General features: G+C 47.1%; 1 pseudogene; it reads right to left on the minus strand.

Annotated features, from left to right (window-relative positions):
* Positions 1-19,768: 19,768 nt before the first annotated feature.
* LOC141072610 (ribose-phosphate pyrophosphokinase 2 pseudogene) lies at positions 19,769-20,602 on the minus strand (annotated as a pseudogene).
* Between the last annotated feature and the right edge of the window lie 1,753 nt (positions 20,603-22,355).

Raw genomic sequence — 22,355 nt, forward strand, 5'->3', positions numbered from 1 at the left:
ATCCGATGGAGGATGAAGGGCTAGGGCATCTTTCAAACGTTCGGACAGGCCTCTACAGAACAAACCCGGAGGGCAGCGTCATCCCAGGAGACCTCCGCTGCCCAGCGTCTGAACTCAGAGCAGAACCATTCAGCAGAGTTCCTTCCCTGTGTCACACTCATCACCATATCCTCTGCCAGACGCACTCTATCAGGCTCATCATAAATGTGCCCCAGAGCCTCAAAGAACAAATTCACAGACATGCGTTCAGGAGCAGAGGAAGAGAGAGAGAAAGCCCATGCCTGTGGAGCCCCCCGAAGTAGGGAAATGACGACCCCCACCCTCTGGAACTCATGCCCGGAAGAGCGGGGCCTCAGAGAAAAAAACAGCTTGCATCCTTCTCTGAAAGACCTGAACTCCTTTTTATCCCCTGAGAAAAGATCTGGTAATTTGACCGGAGATTCTGGGAATGCCAATGACACATCTCTATCCCCAGCACTAGGAGCCCCTGCAGCGACAGCCCCCTGTACCGTATCCACCAACTGTTGCTGGGTCTGGGCCATCATGCGCTGTTCCACATTAAGTTTGTGGAACATTTGGGTCAGGTGCTTGACCTGACCAGCCAAAGCCTGAATGGGATCCATGAGGATAACACTTTTTTTTTTTTCCTCAGAGGGGGAAAAAAAAAAACTGAAACGGTCAGCTATAATGTCAGGAACACCGCACTGCACTTGCTCACTGAGCCAGTGCGGGTGTCCTGAGTACAAAGACAGTACTCACAGATACCTGTGGAGCAGGGCAGCAGCGGTGATGATGCGTGCTTCAGAGTATCAGGACCTGAAGCACATGACTGCTGGGGGCGTGGCCTAAGCTCCACAGATCTAGGAGCTGCAGGGAAACTCCTAGAAAGGTAACTACGGGGCAATGTTACCAAGGGGCATAGACAGACAGAAACCAGACGAAGCCAGGGTCAAAGCACCAGATAGCAATACAGTACCAGCAATAGGTCAGAAAACCAGAACGGGCAATAGACGGTACAATAGGGACAAACTGTAACGGAGTAACAATAGCCAAGCCAGGAGGTCAGAACCAGAGAAGACAATAGTACCAAAGCGAGAGACGGAGTACAGAGTGAGGGAACAGGCCGGGTCATACACGGGAAGCAAACAAGCAATGCAGAATACACGCACACCAGGGGTCAGACACACCAAAATAACAGTATAGCTGACAGAGAACCCTGGTAAAGGGCGAGTATAAATACCCCTCCCAGATCCAGAAAGAGGCCACGAACACTTAACCCTGTGAGTGCAGGGCAAGAACCCTGTTCAAACCATGACACTGAGAACCTTTGAAGAGGTGTCCAATACACTTGAAGGATTTCACTCTAACATTGTATATAATGTACCCAGTTTTATGTATCAGTGTAATGTCAGCACGATCTTGTTCCAGAGAGGGTCCCCTGTGGGATACACAGCGGGCGTCCCACAGCGGACTCACTAGTGTGGAGCTACAGTAGTCCTGGCACGTTTGCTACTGTACTGCCGTTGAAAAATGGTGCGGTCCCCAAATTGGCCTCTTCAGGTGAGACTGTTCTGATTGCCCCCGTTGCTGCTATTCCCTTGTATGCACCTCACACCTGTTTTCTTCTATTCTCTAGCTCCTCTCTCAGATTTACTCGCTAAGTAAAATGGATCCCACTTTTTACAACAGACATCCCCCAGTCCTCAACTCCCCTACAGGCCGACCTATATGATTAACCCTGTGCCAAACTAACAGGACTATGCCAAGCAGAATAACTAACTGTAAGACATCACTGCCATCTAGTGGCCATATAATGCATTACAGGTCTTGTAATAAAATACAGAGTGGGCCATTCATATGGATACACCTAAATAAAATGGGAATGGTTGGTGATATCAACTTCCGGTTTGTGGCACATTACTATATGGGAGGGGGGAAACTTTTCAAAATGGGTGGTGACCATGGCGGCCTTTTTGAAGTCAACTATTATGGATCCAACTTTATTTTTTTCAATGGGAAGAGGGTCATGTGACACCTCAAACTGATTGAGAATTTCACAAGAGAAACAATGGTGTGCTTGGTTTTATTGTAACTTTATTCTTTCATGAGTTATTTACAAGTTTATGACCACTTATAAAATGTGTTCACAGTGCTGCCCATTGTGTTGGATCGTCAGTGCAGCGCTCTTCTCCCACTCCTGACACACTGATAGTAACTCCGCAGAAGAGATGCTGGCACCGGCGTCCGGGATCCGCTGTTTCCGATGCTGCACATCTGGTATCTTCACAGCATGGACCATTGCCTTCAGATGAGCCCAAAGATAAAAGTCTGAGGGGGTGAGATCGGGAGACCTTGGTGGCCATTCACCCGGCCCACGACAACAGTAGATAAACCTGGGAAACAGGTCATTTGGCGAGAATTCATAGCAAGTAAAGGCACAGAAGCGTTCTATGGGGCAAAGGAAAGGAAAAGAGCGCTCTCCATAAATGAAGAGTGAAAAAGCGTTCTTATCTCCTGTGCATGTGTCACCTCCTCGCCCTGCGATGGGCTTATATGTTTCCTTATGCCTGCTACTGCGCATGCGCGGTCATCTGCCTGTTCTTTGCCGCCTCCATGGAGGCGTCTTGTTGCTAGGTAGCTGCGCAGGCGCGGCTGCCACTTCCGGACACCGTCTCATCGGACGCCAGGCTGCCGAGATGTAAGCAATCAAGCTTCAATTATTTCTTATATTTATCGCACGCTATCTGGACATATCAGCCCACTTTACCCCGGAGGAAGCCACGCGCCCTGGTGGCGATACGCGTGGGGTTGTCCCCACATTACAGGCTTAACCCATTGTATACCTAAGCTCAGAGGTGTATCTAGGCTTTCTGGCACCCGGGGCAAGAATTTGGTTCGGCGCTCCCCCCCCCCCCCCAAGTACATATGCGACTTGCACACAGAGCCATGTACCCACGAGCTGCTCTTCCTAATGCTCTCAATGTTCAGTAAAAAACTGAGAGAAGCAGAAGAGAAGCTCGTTGTCACAGGACCATAACTATGAGAATCGCACATGAGTGAAGTGTCCGTGTGATGACTACTGGAACCTGCAGAGCTGAGTCCTGACATTTCAGCTTCTGAATTCTCACAACGAATGCACTGCACACTTTTAGGATTCTCCCTTGCCGATGTACAGTCATGTCAGCACAAGTATGTGATTTGTATACCTCTGGCCACATTCCGACTAGACGTGCCCGGCCCCGCTCCGTTCATTTTCATTGAGTGAGGCCACACATGTCTAGTCAGCATGTGACCGCATGTATGTAAATTACCGGCACGAGAGAATCCTGACAGCGTGCAGTGAGCACTGTGAGAATTCAGACGTCTGCAGTCACATAGAATGTCTGCAGACTCAGCACAAACCTGGACAACCCCTGTAATGCTCCTAACAAATAAAAACATGAGAATTAGTCAGTGTCACAAATAACATTTACATCCAGGTACCTTATAGATGACGTCGTCTCTGCAGTCAGTCACCTTTTCTTCTAGACCCCATGATGAGTTTTCTCATCCACATCTCATCTCTGCAGACGTCCATCTTCTCCGGTCTTCTGCAGCAAATCTCCACACGATGCCCTTAAAGATAGAAGTGTCATTATAATGCTCCCAAATAAAAATGTCTGCAATATACTGTCGCCTCACACTATTCCCCTGTCTCCTCATATATTTACCCCCTCACTCTCTATACTGTCTGCTCACACATATCCCCGACTCCCCATACTGTGTCCACATACATTCACCCGTTCGCACCCCTTACTGTCTGCACCAATCCCCCATACTGTTTCCTCATACTCTTCATTTTGTGTCCTCAATTCTCCCCACACACATTAAATACCATCCCCACTCCAAATCCCCCATCCCTAATCCCCCACACACATTAAGTACCCCCCATCCCCACCCAATAACCCCTCATCCCTACTCCCAAATCCCCCCACACATTATGTACCCCCACTCCAAATCCCCTCACACATTAACCCCCATCCCCACACATTAACTCCCATCTCCACTCATTAATCCCCCCACTCATTAACCCCCATCCAACCCCCATCTCCACTCATTAACCCCCACACTCATTAACCCCATCTCCACTCATTAACCCCCCAATCATTAACCCCCATCTCCACTCATTAACCCCCCACATTAACCCCCATCACCACATTAATCCCATCTCCACTCATTAACCCCCCACTCATTAACCCCCATCCCCACATTAACCCCCATCTCCACCCATTAACCCCCCACTCATTAACCCCCATCTCCACTCATTAACCCCCATCCCCACATTAACCCCCATCTCCACTCATGAACACCCCCCCTTCTCCCATCTTCGGTGGTTCTTCATCTCCAGAATGGAGCACACTTACCACCAGCGTTCACTCTGGGCGCCGGGAGTGACGTCAGCAGCGTGATCACATGACCTGATCACTCTGCTGACGTCGCTCTGACCCGGCGGTCAGAGCTTCAATTGTACTGGCGTCTGTATAGACGCCAGTACAATTGCTGCCTGGGAGTCGGCGTGGCCTCCTTCTCTGCGTCGGCTGTCAGCTTGACAGCCGACACAGAGAACCGCCGACTCCCAGCGGCAGAACGCAGCCGCCGGGGGAGAGACACTGCCGACCGCTGCATTAGGCGGCCGGGCGGCCCGACTGCGCCCCCCTGCTGCCTGCGCCTGGGGCAACTGCCCCGGCTGCCCCCCCTGGATACGCCTCTGCCTAAGCTGCGAGGTGGTCTTACTGCTTGTGGGATTGTTCTAGCCGGTTTCCCTCTTTTTTCTGTGCCCATAAGGGGTTTCTATTCTCTTTTCCCCTTTTTTTATTCCGGTCATTATACGACTCTAATCATCATTATTCTGGCACAGAAATGCCGCTACACAGGGTCATTTATTGCCACCGTGCCCGTCCTAGACTTACCCACCAGTATATTTCACACGTCATCTCTTAGGTGCACGCTTTTATCTCATCTGGGACGGTGTTTCAGTTGGCTATCTATGATGTCTCACATGAATTTAGGGCAACTTTGATTCCCGTCCATTTCCGGTCTCAGGTTTTGGGTCTGTTGCGTCTCTTGTGCCCTCTGAAGATGGATTGCGATATTTTTCTGCTAATTGGGTTTCTCTTACCTGCATATGTTTATATGAATTTGGTTTCTATTGATTGCCAGCCCGGTGTAAATGTGTTTACAAGGGTTCTTATATGGACTCTTGCTGGTTCTATTCTGGCCTTTTTCGGCTTTTTTCAACCCCTTAGTGACGGAGCCAGTTTGCAGCTTAATGACCCAGCCAATTTTTACAATTCTGACCACTGTCCCTTTATGAGGTTATAACTCTGGAACACTTTAATGGATCTGACTGATCCTGAGATTATTTTTTTGTCACATATTGTACTTCATGTTAGTGGTAAAATTTTTTCGATAAGTCTTCTGTTTATTTATGAAAAAAACGAAAATTCTGAAAATTTTGCAATTTTAAAACTTTGAATTTTTATGCCCTTAAATCAGAGAGATGTGTCACAAAAATTTCTTAATAAATAACATTTCCCACATGTTTACTTTACATCAGCACAATTTTGGAAGCAACATTTTTTTTTGTTAGGAAGTTATAAGGGTTAAAAGTTGACCAGCAATTTCTCATTTTTACAACAAAATTTACAAAACCATTTTTTTTTAGGGACCACATCATATTTAAAGTCATTTTGAGGGATCTCTATGACAGAAAATACCCAAAAGTGGCACTATTCTAAAAACTAGACCCCTTAATGTGCTCAAAACCACATTCAAGAAGTTTATTAACCCTTTAAGTGCTTCACAGGAACTAAATCAATGTGGAAGGAAAAAATTAACAATTAACTTTTTTTTGCAAAAAATTTACTTCAGAACCAATTTTTTTTATTTTCACAAGTGTTAAAAGAGAAAATCAACCACAAAATTTGTTGTACAATTTCTCCTGAATACGCCGATACCCCATATGTGGGGGTAAACCACTTTTTCAGCACACGGCAGAGCTCGCAAGGGATGGAGCGCCGTTTGACTTTTTCAACGCAATATTGGCTGGAATTGAGATCGGATGCCATGTTGCGTTCGGAGAGCCCTTAATGGGCCCAAACAGTGGAAACCTCCAACAAGTGACCCCATTTTGCAAACTAGACCCATTAAGGAACTTATCTAGATGTGTGGTGAGCACTTTGAACCTTCAAGTGCTTCACAGAAGTTTATAACGTAGAGCAGTGAAAATAAAAAAATCCATTTTTTTTCCACAAAAATGATCTTTTTGCCCCAAATTTTTATTTTTACAAGGGTAACAGGAGAAATCATACCCCCACAGTTGTTGTGCGATTTGTCCTGAGTACACTGATACCCCATATGTGGGGGGGAACCACTGTTTGGGCGCATGGGAGAGCTCGGAAGGGAAGGAGTGCCATTTTGGAATGCAGACTTTGATGGAATGGTCAGCGGGCGTCATGTTGCGTTTGCAGAGCCCCTGATGGGCCTAAACAGTGGAAACCCCCCACAAGTGACCCCATTTTGGAAATTAGACCCCCTTAAGGAACTTATCTAGATGTGTGGTGAGCACTTTGAACCCCCAAGCGCTTCACAGAAGTTTATAAATGCAGAGACACGGTATGATGTTCCCACAGTACATTCCCCCACACACAGTATGATATCCCCACAGTACATTCCCCCACACACAGTATGATGTCGCCACAGTACATTTCCCTCCACATAGTATAATATCCCCACAGTACATTCCCCCCCACACATAGTATGATATCCCCACAGTACATTCCCCCACACATAGTATGATATCCCCACAGTACATTCCCCCACACACAGTATGATATCCCCACAGTACATTTCCTCCCACACACAGTATGATGTCCCCACAGTACATTCCCCCCACACACAGTATGATATCCCCACAGTACATTCCCCCATGCACAGTATGATGTCCCCACAGTACATTTCCTCCCACACACAGTATGATATCCCCACAGTACATTCCCCCCACACACGGTATGATGTCCCCACAGTACATTCCCCCACACAGTGTGATGTCCCCACAGTACATTCCCCCCACACACGGTATCACATCCCCACAGTACTTTCCCCCACACACAGTATGATATCCCTACAGTATTTTCCCCCACACACAGTATGATGTCCCCACAGTACATTTCCTCCCACACACAGTATGATGTCCCCACAGTACATTCCCCCCACATATGGTATGATGTCTCCATAGTACATTCCCCCCACACACAGTATGACATCCCCACAATACATTTCCCCCACACACAGTATGATATCCCCACAGTACATTCCCCCCACACATGGTATGATATCCCCACAGTACATTCCCCCACACACAGTATGATATCCCCACAGTACATTCCCCCATGCACAGTATGACATCCCCACAGTACATTTCCCCCCACACACAGTATGATATCCCCACAGTACATTTCCCCCCACACACAGTATGATATCCCCACAGTACATTTCCCCCACACACAGTATGATATCCCCACAGTACATTCCCCCCACACACGGTATGATGTCCCCACAGTACATTCCCCCACACAGTGTGATGTCCCCACAGTACATTCCCCCCACACACGGTATCATATCCCCACAGTACTTTCCCCCACACACAGTATGATATCCCTACAGTATTTTCCCCCACACACAGTATGATGTCCCCACAGTACATTTCCTCCTACATACAGTATGATGTCCCCACAGTACATTCCCCCCACATACGGTATGATGTCTCCACAGTACATTCCACACATACAGTATGATGTCGCCACAGTACATTCCCCCCACACACAGTATGATGTCCCCACAGTTCATTCCCCCCACACACAGTATGATGTCCCCACAGTACATTCCCCCCACACACGGTATGATATCCCCACAGTACATTCCCCCCACACACAGTATGATATCCCCACAGTACATTCCCCCCACACACAGTATGATATCCCCACAGTACATTTCCTCCCACACACAGTATGATATCCCCACAGTACATTTCCTCCCACACACAGTATGATATCCCCACAGTACATTCCCCCCACACATGGTATGATGTCCCCACAGTACATTCCCCCACACACAGTATGCTGTCGCCACAGTACATTCCCCCCCACACAGTATGATGTCTCCACAGTACATTCCCCCACCCAGTATGATGTCCCCACAGTACATTCCCCACACAGTATGATGTCTCCACAGTACATTCCCCCAACTCACAGTATGATATCCCCACAGTACATTCCCCCCACACACAGTATGATATCCCCACAGGACATTCCCCACACAGTATGATGTCCCAACAGTACATTCCCCCCTCACACAGTATGATGTCCCCACAGTACATTCCCCCCTCACACAGTATGATATCCCCACAGTACATTCCCCCCACACGGTATGATATCCCCACAGTACATTTCACCCACACAGTATGATGTCCCCACAGTACATTCCCCCCACATGGTATGATATCCCCACAGTACATTTCACCCACACAGTATGATGTCCCCACAGTACATTTCCCCCCACGTACAGTATGATATCCACAGCGTACATTCCCCCCACACACGGTGTGATATCCCCACAGTACATTCCTTCACACACAGTATGATGTCCCCACAGTACATTCCACCACACACGGTATAATGTCCCCAGAGTACATTCCCCTACACACAGTATGATGTCCCCACAGTACATTCCCCCCACACACAGTATAATGTCCCCACATAGGGGATATGATATATTACGGTATTGTCCTTGCCTTTCTCTTTCGTGCCAGTGCCTTATTTTATCGGCGTATGTATATTTGTTAACACATTATAGTACTATACTAACTTAATTTCCTTCTATGACAGAATCACTGACTGGGTGGATCAGGGAAATGCTGTAGATATAGTATATCTTGACTTCAGCAAAGCATTTGACAAAGTATCTCACACAATCCTTATTGAAAAAATGACTAAGTATGGAATGGACAAGGCAACTGTTACGTGGATTCATAACTGGCTTAGTGATCGGACCCAAAGAGTGATCGTAAATGGCTGCACATCCAGTTGGAAGAATGTCTCAAGTGGGGTACCACAGGGCTCTGTTCTGGGCCCTGTATTGTTCAACATCTTTATTAATGATTTAGATGAAGGAATTGAGGGTAAACTGATTAAATTTGCTGATGACACAAAGCTAGGAGGGATAGCTAATACTAGAGAAGAGAGAGAGAGGATTCAAAAAGATATAAATAAACTGGAGAAGTGGGCAGCAACTAACAGAATGGTTTTTAACAAGGAAAAATGCAAAGTACTACATCTGGGCAATAAAAATGAAAAAAGCATATATAGAATGGGAGGAATAGGGCTAAGCAACAGCACATGTGAAAAAGACTTGGGTATACTAATAGATCACAGACTGAATATGAGTCAACAGTGTGATGCAGCAGCAAAAAAGGCAAATGCAATTCTAGGATGTATTAACAGAAGCATACAGTCTAGATCACGTGAAGTCATTATTGCCCTCTACTCCTCTTTGGTCAGACCTCATTTGAAATACTGTGTCCAGTTTTGGGAACCACATTTTAAAAAAGACATCAACAAACTGGAGCAAGTTCAGAAAAGAACGACCAGAATGGTGACCAGTCTGCAAACCCTGTCTTATGAGGAAAGGTTGCAGGATTTGGGAATATTTAGCTTGCAGAAGGGAAGACTGAGAGGAGACTTAATAGCTGTCTACAAATATCTCAAGGGCTGTCACATTGCAGAAGGATTATATTTATTCTCATTTGCACAAGGAAAGACTAGAAGCAATGGGATGAAACTGAATGGGAGGAGACACAGATTAGATATTAGAAAAAACTTTTTGACAGTTAGAGTGATCAATGAGTGGAACAGGCTGTCACGAGAGGTGGTGAGTTCTCCTTCAATAGAAGTCTTCAAACAGAGGCTGGACAGACATCTGTCTGGGATGATTTAGCGAATCCTGCTTTGAGCAGTGGGTTGGACCAGATGGCCCAGGAGGTCCCTTCCAACTCTACGATTCTATGATTCTATTATTCTACTGCTACACGATTAAGTGTATTACCATGTTTATATAATGGCACTGCAACACTGTTATGTGTATTACCGTGTCTTGCTAAATGAATATATGTATAATGTTATACCGTTGTAATGCTGTTATGTATAGTGTACAGGGTAAGTGTAGTTACTGGATTGTCCATTAGATGGGGACATTATAGTGTACAGAGCTATCAGCTAGTGAATAGGATAAGAAAGGGTTAACAATAGGAGGGGCTGCAGTGTGGTAAGCTTGGAATGTTCCTTTAGGTAGTCAGAAGGGCCCAGGTGCCTGAATAGTCCACATGGGCTCTTGTTGTGAGCTCATTTTCTCGTTCACCTTTGATGTCTGATGAACTCCCTCTGCTGGTGAAAGGAGGTTGTGAAACTGATTTGGATGGGAGAAACCTGTCACCTGAACAGGTGGATTGCGATTGGACATCCAGAATCTCTGAGTGGATATAAGGCAGCCGACGCCCTGTAGGGTTGCTGGTGATTTCTGTGCTCTGAGCTATGGCCTCCAGTTCAGTTCCTGTCTTCTAAAGCTAAGTTTTGCTCTGTTATTGTTCCATGTCTGATTTGCTTAGTTTTGTGTTCTGCCAGCCCCGGCTGGGGCTCTGCTGAATTTCCATTTTTGTCCCTGATCGGTTAAATCTCTTTTGCTCTGTCTTCAGAATATATCGGAGTGCTGATATAGGGATATTGAAATCTAGTGACTTCAGGGCCGTTTTTCCTATCAGACGTGTTGGGACATTTTTGGTAGGGTTTTTGCGGATTGCAGCCAGCATCTTTTCTGTCCTTTCCTGTCTAGTTAGTTGGGCCCCATCATTTGCTCTGCCTGTCTTTCTGTCTGTGTTTGTGTTTTCATCTGTTTTCACTGACAATACATGTTGGGGGCTGTCTATTGCTTTGGGGTCTGCTCTGGGGCAGTTTAGATTTCCCCTTTCTTTAGGCTTATTTAGTTCTCCGGCTGTGAAGAGGCGTCTAGGACCACCGTAGGCACGCTCCACGGCTACTGTTAGTTGTTGTGAATAGGATCAGGGGTCTGCAATCCGCTAGCTACCAACCTCTCCGGTTTTCTGGACTTAGCTTGCATTTTTGTTTTTTCCTCCTCCGGTGACTCATTCATAACAGAATCACCCGCCATACCGCAGATTCTAGGGTACTCAATAGCAGGAAAGAATTGTAAAAAAAAAAAAAAAAAAAGTGTCAGAATTTTTTTTTTTTTAATGTATATTTTTTCCTCTTTCTCTCTGGGGCCGTAGGAGGAATTTTTTCTTAATGGAGATTAAGCAATTGTCTGATCATGTGGAGCAGCTCGCTGCTGAAGTGCGAGGAATTTCCGCCTATCTTGCTCATTCACATGCTGCTGAACCAAAGATCCCTACTCCTGATGTGTTTTTGGGGATCGGTCTAAATTTTTGAATTTAAGAATAATTGTAAATTATTTCTTGCCTTGAAGCCTAGCTCATTTGGGAGCTCTGCGCAGCAGGTTAAAATTGTCATCTCCTTGCTGCGCGGCGATCCCCAGGATTGGGCGTTTTCTTTGACACCTGATGATCCTATTCTAACTAATGTGGACGCATTTTTTCAAGCCTTGGGGTTGTTGTATGATGAACCTAATGCTATTGATCAGGCTGAAAAGGCCATGTTGGCATTGAGCAAGGGTCGGGATTCTGCAGAGTTGTACTGTCAAAAATTCCGAAAGTGGGCGGTACTTCCTACCTGGAATGATAATGCCTTGGCTGCTCTCTTTCGGAAGGGTTTGTCAGAAACCGTAAAAGATACTATGGTGGGATTTCCTGTTCCCTCTGGTCTTGATGATTCTATGTCATTAGCCATTCAGGTTGATCGGCGTTTACGTGAACGTAAAATTACACGAGAAATGTTGCCACCTGTTGAACAAATGTCTGAACTATGCAATGTGATAGAGTTTTGTCTAGGGAGCAACATTAGGAGTTCAGAAGGCGTAATAAGCTGTGTTTTTTCTGTGGAGATGACTCTCATAATATTCCTGTCTGCCCTAAACGAGAGAAACGTTTTGCACACACATTTGCTGTGGGTGGTGTACAACCCAAGTTTCTTCTGGCAATTACTCTGATCTGCTCCCTGTCCACATTTTCCGCTAAGGCTTTTGTGGATTCAGGAGCGGCTTTGAACCTGATGGACTTGGATTTTGCTAAACGTTGTGGGTTTCCTATGACACCTCTGCGGACGCCTATCCCTTTGAGGGGTATTGATGCTACTCCTTTGGTGAAGAATAAACCTCAGTTTTGGACCTAGGTGGTAATGCGGGTCGCCCCAGACCATCAAGAAAATTGCAGATTTTTTTTGTGGCATAATTTGCATGATACCATTGTTCTGAGGTTTCCCTGGTTGCAAATCCATAATCCAGTTTTGGATTGGAAATCTTTGTCTGTGGTGAGTTGGGGTTGTCGGTGTGCCCTTAGTGAGGCTCCTGTTTTCTCCACCTCTCCCCAGTCGCATGATGTTCCTGACTATTTGGCGGACTTTTATGATGTATTTAGTGAGAGTAAGTCTGCGTCTTTGCCTCCTCATAGGAGTTATGACTGTGCAATTGAGCTGAGCCCTGGGTGTAAATTTCCCAAGGGTCGACTTTTTAATTTATCTGTACCCGAGCATGAGGCTATGCGATCTTATATTAAGGAGTCATTGGAGAAGGGTCATATTAGACCATCCTCTTCACCCTTGGGTGCTGGTTTTTTTTGCGTGGCCAAGAAAGATGGTTCATTAAGGCCTTGTATTGACTATCGTTCCCTCAACAAAATTACTGTTAAATATCAGTATCCGTTACCCCTGATTTCGGATCTATTTTCTAGAGTTAAAGGTGCTTGCTGGTTTACCAAGCTTGACCTCAGGGAGGCGTATAATCTTATTCGCATTAAGCATGGGGATGAATGGAAGACGGCGTTTAATACTCCGGAGGGACATTTTGAGTACCTGGTGATGCCTTTTGGGCTCACTAATGCCCCTTCTGTCTTCCAGTGCTTCATGAATGATATTTTCCGGGACTTTGTGGATACATTTTTGATCATCTATCTGGATGATATTTTGATCTTTTCCAGGGATTGGGATTCTCATGTGGAACATGTTCGGACTGTGTTCCGGATTTTGAGGGAGAATTCCCTGTATGTTAAGGGGTTGAAATGCCTTTTTGGTGTACAGAGGATTTCATTTTTGGGATTTATTTTGTCTCCGTCAACTATTGAAATGGACCCGGCCAAGGTACAGGCCATTTATGATTGGGTTCAGCCCACTTCTTTGAAGGCCCTCCATAAGTTTTTGGGTTTTGCTAATTTTTATCGTAAATTTATAGCTAATTTTTCTGGTATTGCCAAACCATTGACTGATTTGACTAAGAAGGGTGCTGATGTGCTGAATTGGTCTCCGGAGGCTGTTTCTTCCTTTCAGGAGCTGAAGCGAAGGTTCACTTCTTCTCCGGTTTTGCGGCAACCTGATGTCTCACTCCCGTTTCAGGTAGAGGTGGACGCTTCTGAGATTGGTGCAGGAGCTGTTTTGTCCCAAAACGATCCGGTAATATCTAAAATGAATCCCTGTGCTTTCTTTTCCTGAAAGTTCTCCCCATCTGAACGCAACTATGATGTGGGGAATCGGGAACTGTTAGCCATGAAATGGGCATTTGAGGAGTGGAGACATTGGTTGGAGGGAGCTAGATATCAAGTCGTGGTCCTCAATGACCACAAGAATTTGGTTTACCTTGAGTAGGCCTAACACTTGAATCCTAGACAGGCTAGGTGGGCCTTGTTTTTTACACGTTTTGATTTTGTGGTCTCTTTTCTTCCGGGAACTAAGAATGTCAAGGCAGATGCCCTCTCTAGGAGTTTCTTTGCTGATTCTCCTATTGTGACCAAGCCTGCTACCATCTTAGGTGAGGGGGTAGTTCTTTCTGCCATCTCGCCCGATTTGAGACGTGCTCTGGAAGAGTTTCAGGAGGACAAACCTGAGCGTTGTCCCATTGGAAAATTGTATGTTCCTGACCAGTGGAGGAAGAGAGTAATGTCTGAAGTTCATTGCTCCGCATTGGCTGGTCATCCAGGTGTTTTTGGTACTAGAGATTTGGTGAGTCGGTCTTTTTGGTGGCCCGCCTTATCTCGTGATGTCAGGAATTTTGTGCAGTCCTGTGGGACTTGCTCCCGGTCTAAACCTTGTTCTCGCTCTAGTGGGCTGTTGATGCCTTTGCTGGTGCCCAGGAGGCCATGGACCCATATTTCAATGGATTTTATTTCTCATCTGCCTGTCTCTCAGAGAATGACTTATCTGGGTGATTTGTGATAAATTCTCTAAGATGGTCGATCTTGTACCACTCCCTAAGTTGCCATCTTCCTCAGAGTTGGTGCCCTTGTTTTTGCAACAGGTGGTTCGCTTGCATGGGATTCCTGAGAACATTGTATCTGACAGAGGAGTTCAGTTTGTCTCTAGATTTTGGAGGACTTTTTGTTCCAAGCTGGGAATTCAGTTGTCCTTCTCCTCTGCGTTTCACCCTCAGACCAATGGGCAGACGGAAAGAACAAACCAGACTTTGGAGTCTTATTTGAGATGTATTATCTCTGCTGATCAGGATGATTGGGTCTCATTTTTGCCCTTGGCCGAATTTGCTTTAAATAATAGAGCTAGTTCTGCCACTTTGATGTCACCTTTTTTTTGTAACTTTGGGTTTCATCCTCGATTCTCTTCAGGGCAGCTGGAGTCTTCTGCCTGCCCAGGTGTTGACACTGTGGTGGAGAGAATGCACCAGATTTGGGACCAAGTGGTGGATAAGTTGTCTCTCTCACAGGAAAAAAGTTGTCTCTCTCTCCAACCGGCATAGGACCATTGGTCCCTGGTTTAAGGTGGGTGATATGGTTTGGTTGTCATCAAAGAATATCTCTATGAAGGTGGCTTCTCCAAAGTTTAAACCTAGATTTATTGGACCTTACAAGATTTTGGAGATTCCGGTCTCTTTTCGATTGGCTCTTCCTGTTACATTTAAGATCCATAACGTGTTTCATAAGTCTCTGTTGAAGAGGTTTGTTGAACCAGTAGTTCCTGTGGTGGCACCTCCTGACCCTGTATTGGTTGAAGGTAATGTGGAATATGAGGTTGAGAAGATACTGGTTTCTCGTCTGGCTAGACGGAAACTCCAGTATTTGGTTAAGTGGAAGGGTTATGGCCAGGAGGATAATTCTTGGGTCTCTGCATCTGATATTCATGCCGAAAGATTGGTTCGTGCTTTTCATCGGGCCCATCCTGATCGGCCTGGTGGCGTGGATGAGGGTTCGGTGACCCCTCCTCAAGGGGGAGGTACTGTTGTGAGCTCATTTTCTCATTCACCTTTGATGTCCGATGAACTCCATCTGCTGGTGAAAAGAGGTGGTGAAACTGATTTGGATGGGAGAAACCTGTCACCTGAACAGGTGGATTGCGATTGGACATCCGGAATCTCTGAGTATAAGGCAGCCGACGCCCTGTAGGGTTGCTGGTGATTTCTCTGCTCTGAGCTCTGGCCTCCAGTTCAGTTCCTGTCTTCTAAAGCTAAGTTTTGCTCTGTTATTGTTCCATGAGATTTTGTCTGATTTGCTTAGTTTTGTGTTCTGCGAGCCCCGACTGGGGCTCTGCTGAATTTCCATTTTTGTCCCTGATCGGTTAAATCTCTTTTGCTCTATCTTCAGAATATATCAGAGTGCTGATATAGGGATTTTGAAGTCTAGTGACTTCAGGGCCGTTTTTCCTATCAGACGTGTTGGGACATTTTTGGCAGGGTTTTTGTGGATTGCAGCCAGCATCTTTTCTGTCCTCTCCTATCTAGTTAGTTGGGCCCCATCGTTTGCTCTGCCTGTCTTTCTGTCTGTGTTTGTGTTTTCATCTGTTTTCACCGACAATACATGTTAGGGGCTGTCTATTGCTTTGGGGTCTGCTCTGGGGCAGTTTAGATTTTCCCTTTCGTTCTTTAGGCTTATTTAGTTCTCCGGCTGTAAAGAGGCGTCTAGGACCACTGTAGGAACACTCCACGGCTACTGTTCGTTGTTGTGAATAGGATCAGGGGTCTGCAATCCACTAGCTATCAACCTCTCCGGTTTTCTGGACTTAGCTTGCATTTTTGTTTTTCCCTCCTCCGGTGACTCATTCATAACAGGCTCTAAGCCCAGGACACCACAGCAGTCACACAACATTTAAGAAGAAGGGAAGCTTAGCCATTCAGATTCTATAGGACAGAAGTATGGTGTCACGTAGCAGGATTGCAGCAGTTCATAGATGGAGAAAGGAAGTGATCCAGGAAAGTACAGGGCACAGATTGTTCAACATGTGGCACATAGTTGCTTGGACCGATGCTCTCAGGAGCGGGGCGAAACGGGCCAGAGAATCCCCAAGCACAGCAAGTCTAAACAGGGAGAACACTGCGGTACCGCCTAAGGCGCTATTACCCCATAATGTACTGGAGGATGTGTAACTGAGTACAGGGAAAGAACAGGATGAGAACTGCATGGAACTTGCTGTTGTTGTGGTAACTTACAAGAATGTGCTGCCGAGTCACTTGTTGCATTTGAACCAGACTGTGTCTCAATTCTTGTGAAACCAATTGCAGAAAAACTTCAACACCACAGTGGTATCCCTGATAGCGCAGTGAGAGAAGACACAGGTATGCTGGTGAAAGAATGCTGTTTTCATGTAAGTGGAGGCCAGGGCACAGATGGACTTCCCTTACACAAGTAACTGTCACCATCCCCCTCTCGTGTCCTCCCTATTTATTATATTGATGACTGGACCGTACAGGACTTGTAACTGTCACCATCCCCCTCTCGTATCCTCCCTATTCATTACATAGATGACCAGACCGTACAGTACATGTAACTGTCACCATCCCCCTCTCGTGTCTTCCCTATTTATTACATTGATGGCCGGACCATACATTACATATGAAGCGATGGCTGGGGGACCACCACAATGCAGGGAGACTACGGTACACAAGATGAGGTGCAAGCAGCAAAGGGTTAATTTAGTTACAGGCAAGGAATGCAGTGTTTAGGAAAATGCAGAAACAGGGGTATGCAATGGAAACAGACAATTTACAAGGATAATATTCTCTAGCTGGGCCGTCAAATTGCATGGAGCACCAACTATCACAGCTCAGTGTATTTATCCAACTGGCAAGACAACACAGTAAAGTAATGTATGATGAAACATTAACTATAACCTATCTGGCCTTTGCTAACCTGGCCACACGGCTGCCGTGCTCTATCTATTGCAGGCAGCTTATCCTAAACCCTAGCTTGTGCACAGAAGAGGTTAACACTCACTGTAGCGTTGGTATCTAAGTCCATTCCCAGGGGCCTGCAGCTTTGCAAAATGGTGCGCACTTCTTCCTGGAAGCTCTGTGCAGCGTGATCTTTTTCTTGTGTGCAGGTCCAGTGATGCTCCTAGAAACGGTGGATTCCCTCCTTTGGATTCCTTTGTTGTCTTTTCTTCTTGGCTCCTCACGGCAACATGGGAAAGCCACCTTGTTTTCCACAGAAGAGTTTACAATGTCTTTCCTTCACAGCTCAGGCAAGTGTCGTTCCTGCAGAAATCTCAGCTCTCTCCTCACACACAGAAAAGCATCTTCGTCCCTCTCCAGTGCTGGCAGAAGAGTCCAAAACAGTCTTTACAGCAGGGAAGCGCAGAATGTCCCACTTCTCTAATCAAGGGGGTGCTGTCTTTTAAATTGGCAGCTTGTCTCTACGGTCCATAGCAACACCACCCCCTTTCATGCCTCCCTACTTAAAGATGGTCGTCCTTGACCATCACAGCATCAAGGTTGCAGTGGGATAGAGACACTTGCAATGCAAAACAGCACCTATAGGGGAGAAAACACAAGCGGAGAAGCAGACAGAAAGCACTGCTCTATGTATCGGGCTGGTGGAACCCCTGTAGTAGACCTCTGGGCTCTCCGGATGTCTTGACTATCTTCCAGAGGAATACTTGCTGCAGGAGTTGTAGTAGGCTCTTGTCTTGACTCATCGTCATGTGGCGGCAGGGGTACCTCCAGAAGATTACCATCTCTGTCCGGCTGAGGGCCCCCCACTGTGTAAGGGCCAATCCACCATTCATCATTGATTTCACCAGCAGGCAAGACAGGTTCAGGAGATGGAGCATCACCCTCAAGCGGCACTGGTACAGGGCGCGCCTTTGACCGGCATGGCCGCAGCATATTTCCGTAGAGCACTCTAGGGGCAGATGCCCCATTCTCATCCTGCACCTTGTAGACTGGGCCGTCAGCATACACTCGCTCGATTACTTTGTAAGGCTGTATTTCCCATCTCTCGCTTAGCTTACCCCTGGGACGTTTCTCTCTGACTAATATTCGGTCCCCAGGACGGAGCGATATCTCCTGAATCTGTTTACGGCCCGTATGTTCTTTCTCCTGTAGCTACTGATCCACCAACCGCCGTATTGTTTTCAATCGTTGCCAATGTTCTTTCAACCAAGAAGTGACAGTTTGCTCCATCAGCTCTTCTGGCTGTTCTAACTTCAACTCAATGATCTCTCGTCCAGCTCTTCCAAACAGCAGCAGATATGGGGTGTAACCCGTGGGGGAATGGACCCGATTGTTGTAGGTCCAGACCAACTCTGGCAGGTAGTCTGGCCAGCATGCCTTCTTGTCCTCTTCCAATGTTCTCAGCATTTGCAGCAAGGTTCAGTTGAATTGTTCACATGCTCCGTTGCCTTGAGGGTGGTAAGGGGTGGTACGGGACCGCTCGATGCCATACAAAAGATAAAGTTCTTCCATCACCTTGCCTTGGAAACATGCACATTGGTCAGAGTGGATGCAGTCTGGACAAATGGCCCGCGCCCGCCAACTCGGCAGTCTGATCTCTAGTCGGGGTGACTACCGCGAGCTTGGAGAAATGATCAGTCATCACTAAACAGTACTGTGGCCCCCAGGCTGAGTGTCCCACAAGGAGATAGTCAATCATCAAGACTTCCAGCGGTTCCTTAGTGCATATGGTCTGGATGGGTGCCCTTTGTTCAGTACTCTTAAAGAGGTCACATACCCGACACTGCCGGCAGATTTCTACCACGGACTCCAACCGGGGCAGTACATGTACCGCTATAACTACTGGTAGGTCGTTGTCAACCCGAAGTGGGCTCCAAATTCATGGGCTTCTTTAGCCACTTGCTGGGCCATTCTGTCACGAGTGCTTCGGAGGTGACAGGCTATCATCCTGCATCAGACCTCAGAAGGTCTGAGCGCCTGTCCATACAGACTGCTCCCTGAACAATCTGCCTCTAGGACCCAGCGTCGACCTCCTCCTGCCCTGAGAAGTTTGGATCTATTTAGTTAGAGGCTCAGCTGTGACCCAGTGCGGGTAATAGCTTCATTGCCACTTCTGCATGCAAGTGTTTGACCTTCTCAGAGTGATCCAGTTTGGTGACTGGAATCCCTCTTCTGGTATCCATATCTGGCGATTCAGCTAAGTGTTCCCCTGTTTGTCTCACCTTACCATCTTTTGTTTAGCGGAGACTGCCTAGCGCGCATCTCCCTCCCGTTCCCTATTCAGGACTAGGCCCCAGGGAGGTTCAGGGCCTCAGGCTCCGGCTCGGCGATTGGTGAGGAACCAATATAGGGACTTGGTAGGAGTTCTAGGGAGAGATTAGATCTAAGAAATTGCAGGTCCAGAGAATATGCCATGTGCATAAACTCGTGTGGCACTGGCAGAAAGTAACCTTTTACAAGGGAAAGAACACAGTTGTCAGCGGCATGGCATATCGTGCCACATGTGTCCGCCATATCATCCACTAGAATAGCAATCTGGTCTTTTACATCTACAACCAACACCATCCTGTCTACCTCATTGGCTTTCTTCCGCTCTTTGTGGATTAGTGCAAATTCAACATTAAGTCAGTCAGCAATTGAAGTTACCCTCTTGGCGCCCCCAGCGTCAGGGGACACAATAATACTATTTTTCCATTCAGGGATATTCTCTCTAACCCACTGGAGTACTGCAGGTTCAGCGTACAGGTTATCTACAGGAATGTCAAAGAAACCCTGTATCTGAGAGGCATGGAGATCCATGGTGATGATGTGATCCGCTCCAGCAACAGAAAGCATGTTTGCCACCAGCTTGGCAGATATAGGTGCACGGCTCTTGTCTTTTTTGTCCTGTCGAGCATATGGAAAACATAGAATCACAGCTGTAACTCGCAATGAAGATGCAATATTGCAGGCATTAATCATGATGAGCAGTTCCATAAGGTTGTCATTGATTTCACCGCAGCCACTCTGTATGATATAGACATCCTCGCCTCGCACACGCGCCCCTATCTCTACACTGGTCTCCTGGTTGCTGAACTTCTTGGTGACCACCTGGCCCAGCTCCAGCCCCAGTCGGTCTGCGACTTTCTGGGAGAGATCCTGGTGAGAGCTGCCGCTGAACAGCACGATATTCGGCATGGTCCTTGTGTGCAGGGACACTGCAAGGTGAATGCAGAGCCCAGAGCAGGGCTCCTGGGCTAGAGATTAGATCTAGCCTAGGGGTCTCCAAATCCCTTCCTTAATGTCTGGGCCCCCTTCCCCATTTCCCTTTATGTTACACTTGGTTTTCCCTCACCGTGCGTGACACATTCCTCCTGGGATGACCATCTGCCACCTTACTTCAGTGTCTTTCGGCTGTTGTCTCTTGCAATATAGCACCGATTCTCACACGTCCAGCCTATCCCACTGGTGTAAGACACTCTTCATCTCAGTGTCCAGACTATCCCTCTCTTGTTTGCCTGGCTTCCACTTCTGCGCTACCCAGCATTTCATCTGTCTCAGCCCTTCGTCTTCGTCTTGAACATGTCCCCATTCTTCATTGGTTCTCCCCAGAGATCGGTGTAGCGCGCAGGCCTCCCTACTTGACTGGACAGCAACCACTGGAGTCTTGAACTTACGGAAGTGTGGGGTTTCTTCCTCTTTGAGTTGTTCATCGAGATCCCCCACTGGTGTTTCCACCGTCACTCACGACACGCCGTCAGCATTTGCATTTTCAGTGGCAGAGCGATAACGGATGGTAAAGTCAAACTTGGCCAGGCGAGCCACCCACCGTTGTTCCAAGGCGACCAGTTTAGTATTCTCAAGGTGGGCCAGGGGGTTATTGTCCGTTCGAACTTGAATCTTGGTACCTGCCAGGAAGCCTGCAAACTTCTCTGTCATGGCCCACACCAGGCCCAGGAGCTCTAACCGGAAAGAGCTGTAAATGTGGGGGTTTCTTTCGCTGTCTCACAGGGACCTTCTAGTATACCCGTTGACTCATGTCCATCCTGTGTTTGGGAAAGTACTGCACCGAGTCCATGAAGGCTACCGTCTGTGTACAACAGGAATGGTTGATCGAAATCTGCGTAAGACAAAATCGGGGCTGAAGTAAGAGCATTCTTTATAGCATGGAAGGCCTCATCTCGCCTCTGGTCCCAAGAGATGCACTGGGTCTTCGGCACTCCGGCGGTCCCCCTCAGCAGCTCATTCAGGGGACCCACCACCTTTGCAAAATCTTTGACAAACCGTTGGTAGTACCCAGCAAGCCAAAGGAAGGCCTGGAGTTCCCTCACTGTTAGAGGGACTGGCCAGTTCTGGATAGCAGCCACTTTTCCCGGTGAGGGTAGAACCTCGTCTTGTGACACTATGTGGCATAGGTACTCAATCTCTCTCTTGAAGAGGTGGCATTTCTTTGGCTTCACTTTCAGAATATGAGCCCGCAGTCTTCCAGGTACCTGTCCAAGCCAGGCAAGATGGTCTTCGAACGAGGCAGAGAACACAATGATGTCATCCAGGTAGATCAGGGTAGCCTCAAAGTTTAAGTCTCCTAAACACTTTTCCATCAGCCGTTGAAATGTGCCCGGAGCATTGGAGAGCCCAAAGGGCATCCGGTTAAACTCAAACAATCCCTTAGGGAGGATGAAGGCATTTTTTTCCTTGTCTTTTTCTGCCACGGCTACTTGCCAGTATCCACTTGCTAGGTCCAAGGTGGAGAAGTACTTGGCCTTCCCCAATGCTGTCAAGGATTCCTTTATGTGGGGTAACGGGTATGAGTCTCGCACAGTGCAAGCATTGAGTTTCCTGTAATCGACACAGAACCGGCTGGTCCCATCCTTCTTCTTGACAAGCACCACCGGGGCCACCCAGGGGCTTTGACTACTCTGCCCTACTCCTGAATCCAGCATCTGCCTGAGTAATGTCTTTACCTCTTGATTAGAGTTGAATGGATCGGC

Source organism: Dendrobates tinctorius, unplaced genomic scaffold (assembly GCF_039654945.1).
Source record: "Dendrobates tinctorius isolate UK_male_01 unplaced genomic scaffold, ASM3965494v1 ptg000279l, whole genome shotgun sequence".
Classification (NCBI taxonomy): Eukaryota; Metazoa; Chordata; class Amphibia; order Anura; family Dendrobatidae; genus Dendrobates; species Dendrobates tinctorius.